At 39.4% G+C, this 6000-nt stretch overlaps 1 long non-coding RNA gene across 1 annotated transcript in view; it reads right to left on the reverse strand.

The window, feature by feature from the left end:
* The window catches only part of LOC138404002 (uncharacterized), a 44740-nt gene extending 39192 nt beyond the window's left edge, over window positions 1-5548 (reverse strand). Inside the window, exon 1 of the long non-coding RNA XR_011238110.1 lies at window positions 5444-5548. This is a non-coding gene — a long non-coding RNA (uncharacterized lncRNA). The remainder of the gene's footprint in view (window positions 1-5443) is intronic.
* Between the last annotated feature and the right edge of the window lie 452 nt (window positions 5549-6000).

A 6000-nucleotide genomic window follows, 5' to 3' on the forward strand; every position in this document is an offset into this window, starting at 1 on the left:
AGAAACACTATCTGTCACTGTAGATTTTCTGCCATAACTATATTATGTACAGTTAGCTATGTAGTATGTATTATTTATTTAATTATACTATATTGATTTTATATAGTATTTATATCCATGTATATTGTATATATTATATTATATTTTATAGTATGTACCTATTAGAGTGTATGTGTTTATATATACCTATATATATTTATATATATATTATATTTATAGCTACATTGCGACTCCCCGTCTTACAGTTCTATAAGTTCTTAAGTATGGGTTGCCTGGAAGAGATCACTTTAGTGATAAGGTCGCCCTTTGTTTTTTAAGTGTATCCTGTATTCTTACTCTCTGTAAATCTATTAACAATAAAGTTATTTTAAATTAAATTAAATTAAACGTAGACAAAATATGGAATATTAAAAAGTTGAACGCCTTGTCGCCTCGACAGTACAGTGCCTACGGCGAGGTTTCTACGGCGCCTACTAGTCGCATTACTGCATGTATGAGCACGAGTCGGCCGCATCGGGAACAACGAGAAAATAATACTTACTATACTTTGCTCATACTCATAATGTCTTGGTGGACAGATGACATCAAATCAGTCGCAAACAGCCACTGCTTGACAGTGACGCAAGACCGTGGCGTGTGGAAGTCCCTACAAGTGACCTTTGTCCAGAGGTAAACGTCTAGCACTTTATTACAATAAAATTCACTTTTCTACACAACAGTACTTCACACATAATTTCCCTTTAATATAAACATTAGAACGTAGAACGTATAAATGAAATATTAAAAAGATGATAATAAAGTCGTTAACGCCTTGTCGCCTCGACAGTACAGCGCCTACGGCGAGGCTTCTACGGCGCCTGCTAGTCGCATCCAGCAATAATTACTCTATGTAGGTCGGCTGGGTAGGGCTGTCAACCTACTACGTATTAAAAAAGTTAATCAAGAATTCTATATCTCAAGACAAATATTTTCACGTGTACTGATATTGAACAATTCTCATTGAGTTTTATATTGAAGCCTCTTAAAAGAATGTTCTCGATTTATTAGTCCTTTAGTAATTAATTACAGTAAGAGTCAGACTCGCACATGAAAGATTACATACCATCGTACAAGATTTATAATATAAATATAAATTATGTACTTTTTAAATTCTTTAATTTACATGGCATTTTCGGAGTTATGTGCGTTCAATTTTACGACTTTCGAATTTTCCCCCTTACGTGTCTTTTGACCTACCTACCTGCCAAATTTCATGATTCTAGGTCAATAGGAAGTACCCTATAGGTTTCTTGACAGAGACAGACAGACAATCAACAAAGTGATCCTATGAATGTTTTAAAAGGTAACTAAGACGCTTGTATCTTTCAATCACTTCTTATTTCATACAAAAATAAAACAAAATATCACATTTCGCATCACTGGCAAAAAATTTGCATAGTTGGCAGCCCTGTCCGCCGCCACCCACAATGACCGTTGTTTGACCATCGCCAATCGCACGAGACCTCCCGTTTCTAGTTTATGAATAGAATATAACAGATCTTGATATACTGGTGAGTGTAACTTCTCACCAGTCAGAGAAGACCTCCTATTTTTAGTTAAGTAAGTTACATGATAGGTCTTCATAAACTGGTAGTCATGACCTCGGCTCGGTTACTTTAGCTTTATTCCTAGAACAAACGCTTTGGTATGAAGTTTTTGAGATTGATTATTTTTATTTGTATTATAATATAAATGTATGTAAATGTAAAAGAACTGCTAATTTAGGTTAAACTACTTTCTACTGATAATCTTCTTCTAAATATATAAAAAGAAACGGTGACTGACTGACTGATCTATCCACGCACAGCTCAAATAACCGGCCGGATCGGGCTGAAATTTGGCATGCAGATAGCTATTATGACGTAGGCATCCGCTAAGAAAGGATTTTTCGAAATTCAACCCCTAAGGGGGTGAAATAGGGGTTTGAAATTTGTGTAGTCCACGCGGACGAGGTCGCGGGCATAAGCTAGAAATAATATAACAGGAGAAACAGACTAACACCTATCATCGTACAGAACTTGAGATTTTGCATATAAGTTCTTTCTTCAACGTAGACCCCCATTAACAAAAGATTTTCCAAGCGAAACCGGAGCGAATCCGCTAGTCAGTACCCTTATTATAAATGCGAAAGTGTGTTTGTGTGTTGGTTTGTCCTTCAATCACGTCGCAACGGTGCAACGGATTGACGTGATTTTTTGCATGGGTATAGATAAAGACCTGGAGAGTGACATACTTTTTATCCCGGAAAATCAAAGAGTTCCTACGGGATTTTTTAAAAACCTAATTCCACGCGGACGAAGTCGCAGGCATTAGCTAGTTATACACAAATTCACGTTTTTCGGATGATTTATTCCTTTACTTGTGCTATAAGACCTACCTACCTACCAAATTTCATGATTCTAGGTCAACGGGAAGTACCCTATAGGTTTTCTTGATAGACACGACGGACAGACAACAAAGTGATCCTGTGATCCTGTGAAAAGTGATTCCAATAGCGGCAATAGAAACAATGGAAATTTAAAAAAAATTGCTAAGTTAATTATTTCTTGTACGACGGTACCTACGGAACCCTTCGTGTGCGAGTTCGACTCGCACTTGACCGGTTTTTGAAGATCAGAATGTGCTAAGAACAGCAGTTTAAGTTGTATGTTACAGTTTAAATTGCTGACTTTAGAAACTTGAGATTTTACATACTACGTTCTCTCTGTAACGTACCTAAAGTCTACTCTAGTCTCTAGACCCCCCACTAAGAAAGGAATTTCAGAAATGAAAACCGAGGAAAGCCAGAGCAGGTCAGCTAGTCGAAAAAAATTAACTATGCAATGAACCTAAAGCTTAATTTGCTATAATCCACTGAAACAAGTCGAATCTGTATGATGCAACGTGCAGCATGCGACATGCACCGCCCGCCCTCCCACTGCTAAACATGCAGGAAAAACCAGCCACCAGGCACTACTAGGTAGGTAAGGTCTACATCTCCTGAGGATGCTCCGGTGTCGGGGCGAAACGTGCGTCGAATGCGTTTTGGGATTTGTGTGGTGCTGCGTGGTGGTGGTGCGTATTGCTTGCCTGGTGGCTGCTTTTTCCTGTATGTTTAGCAGTGGGAGGGCGGGCGCTGCATTTCGCATGCTGCATGGTGCACCATACAGATTCGACTTGTTTCAGCGGATTATAGCAAACTAGCTTATGCTCGCGACTTCGTCCGCGTGGACTTCACAAATTTCAAACCCCTATTTCACCCCCTTAGGGGTTGAATTTTCAAAAATCCTTTCTTAGCGGATGCCTACGTCATAATAGCTATCTGCATGCCAAATTTCAGCCCGATCCGTCCAGTAGTTTGAGCTGTGCGTTGATAGATCAGTCAGTCAGTCAGTCAGTCAGTCAGTCAGTCAGTCAGTCAGTCAGTCACCCTTTATTAGATTAAGCTTTTGGTTCATTGTATAACATGGATTTCCGCAAAGTAACGCCTGCTTCTATACAACGAAAAAAGTTAGTTTAAATGAGACTTGGGCATGGTTTACTTAGCCTTTCACATATAGTCCAATATCAAGCTTTTTATCATCACGACCATCAACATCCCATCGCCGGATCATTACTGAGCACCACTCTTCTCAGAATCAGAAAGGTTTGATCATAGTCTACAACGCTGGCCAAGTGCGGATTGGCAGACTTCACACACCTTTGAGAACATTGCGGAGAAATCTCAAGCATGCAGGTTTCCTCACGATGATTCCTTCACCGTTTCAACCAAGCTATTATGAGGCTGAAACTAAAGAGAGACAACAATGCGAAGTTGTTGACGGATGACAGCTGTCAAATGTAATCTCGGACAATTCAAAGACACAGTGACAAATGTCTGGCGAGGAGCATTTGTCAGTTTTTGTCATTAAACCTGTCGACTGTCGTTCTATTATATTTTATGAGTCAGTGTTTGATTGAACCGGACTATTTATACCTACGACCTCCCTGGCGCAGTGGTAAGCGCTGTTGTCTTATTAGTGGGAGGTCCCGAGTTCAATTCCCGGCAGGGAATTTTATAATTTCAAAATTTCTGGTAACTAGAGTAACCGACATAGGTACGAGTAGCTCATTAGTTCGTAAAACCGATAGACGTTGGGGTCCCAAGATGCTGGAATGGTGACCTCGCACCGGAAGACACAGTGTTGGAAGACCCCCCACTAGGCGGACGGACGACATCAGACGAGTCGCAGGGAGCCGCTGGATTCAGGCGGCGCAAGACCGTGGAGTGTGGACGTCCCTACAAGAGACCTATGTTCAGCAGTAGACGTCTATCGGTTGATGATAAGATGATGATGAAATCTTTGGTCCGGTCTGGAGAACTCTCAGGCATGCAGGTATCGTCACGATATTTTTCTTCACCGTTAAAGCTAGTCATATTTAATTGTTCAAAACCCACAAAACTCCGAAAAGTTAGTCAGTTATGGTATCTTAATTTGCTTTATTTAATTTATCATTAAACAAATAAATAAAATGTTTAACACTTTTCATTGCGCGTATACATTTGAAAAACTTAACGAAAGATTTTTTTTTAAATATTTTACTTGTTTTTTTAAATACCAACGGGTACCTATTGTGTCATCGCGTAGTAGGTACCTACCTAACAACCTACCAACCTAGTCTACCAGTAGGTACCTACCCAAAAACTAAGTAGGTACCTTTTCAAACGTTAAAAATATATTTATGAAAATTTTTAAAAACGAAAAGTAGGTTGTACCTCTACTATCTAAGTCAGTTTATCTATCTAAATATATGAAAGTAGAAGGTGACTGACTGACTGACTGATCTATCAACCCACAGCTCATAATACTAGAGTGTAGACAGATCGGACATCGAAATTTGGCAGGTAGATAGCTATTATGACGTACCTAGGCATCCGTTAAGAAAGGATTTTTGAAAATTCAACCCCTAAGGGAGTGAAATAGGGGTTTGAAATTTATGTGGTCCACGCGGACGAAGTCGCAAGCATAAGCTACAATTAAAATTTAAAAAAAAATCCGTGAAGTGTGGTCTCTAAAGCAAAATAAGAAGAAATCGATATGCGGAAAAAAGCTTTCTTGCATTTTAGACCTCCGAGCGAATAAAAACAAGAAAACAAAAAAGCCCGCTCTCGCGCCAGCGAACACCGCAAACGTTTTTACGATTTAACTTTTTATTATAAGAAAACCACAGACTCCGAAGAATAAGTCGTAAAAAATTCCAATTTTAATGATTCCAAACAAAAAAATAACAATTTCAACCCGCGGTTTATTTATTGACAATAAATATCTAAACAATAGAAATAATGATAAAAGTTAAAATCAAATAACGTTAAAATTTTCATTGTTAATACACCTAACAAAGAACACTGAACTAAAGAAAAACTCATAAGGATGAATAAACTTACGTCCATTGCGCGTTCCCTTGAAAAAAAAACCAAAAAAAAAGTAAGTAGGTACACTGAATGACAGAACTGAAAACACAATACGCCGCGCGCTACCGTACGCAACCGTATACGTTTCAAAGGCGCGACCGCCTGCGAGCTTGTTCGCACGCCACTGATCTAATTCCAAACGTACGGTTGAAACGTGACGTAACGGTCGCCATCTTGGCTCCCCCTTCCCCCCTCGGCCCCGCCTAGCTTCCTCGCTGGAAAAATGCACTATTTAATCAATTTCATTTCATACTCGAGTACTGGGAAAGCTTTCGTAGTACGACAAAGTTTTTCCGCCAATCGTTGCGTTTCGTGCGTTAACTGAAGCGCATTTTCGCCGCTATACATTATGACCTTGACTTTTGCAGTAGGATTACTGCATTATAGCTTCATGGCCTTTAAAAGTCTGTGTTTGGAACATTTTAGTCTGTGTCTGTGTCTGAGTTTGTTGTGGGCTCTTCTCAGACCTGGGCGCGTTTGGTACCCTCGTAGCTGTTCGCGTAAAAATTATCACCACTATCATCATCTTA

Source organism: Maniola hyperantus, chromosome 23, assembly GCF_902806685.2.
Source record: "Maniola hyperantus chromosome 23, iAphHyp1.2, whole genome shotgun sequence".
Taxonomy (NCBI): domain Eukaryota; kingdom Metazoa; phylum Arthropoda; class Insecta; order Lepidoptera; family Nymphalidae; genus Maniola; species Maniola hyperantus.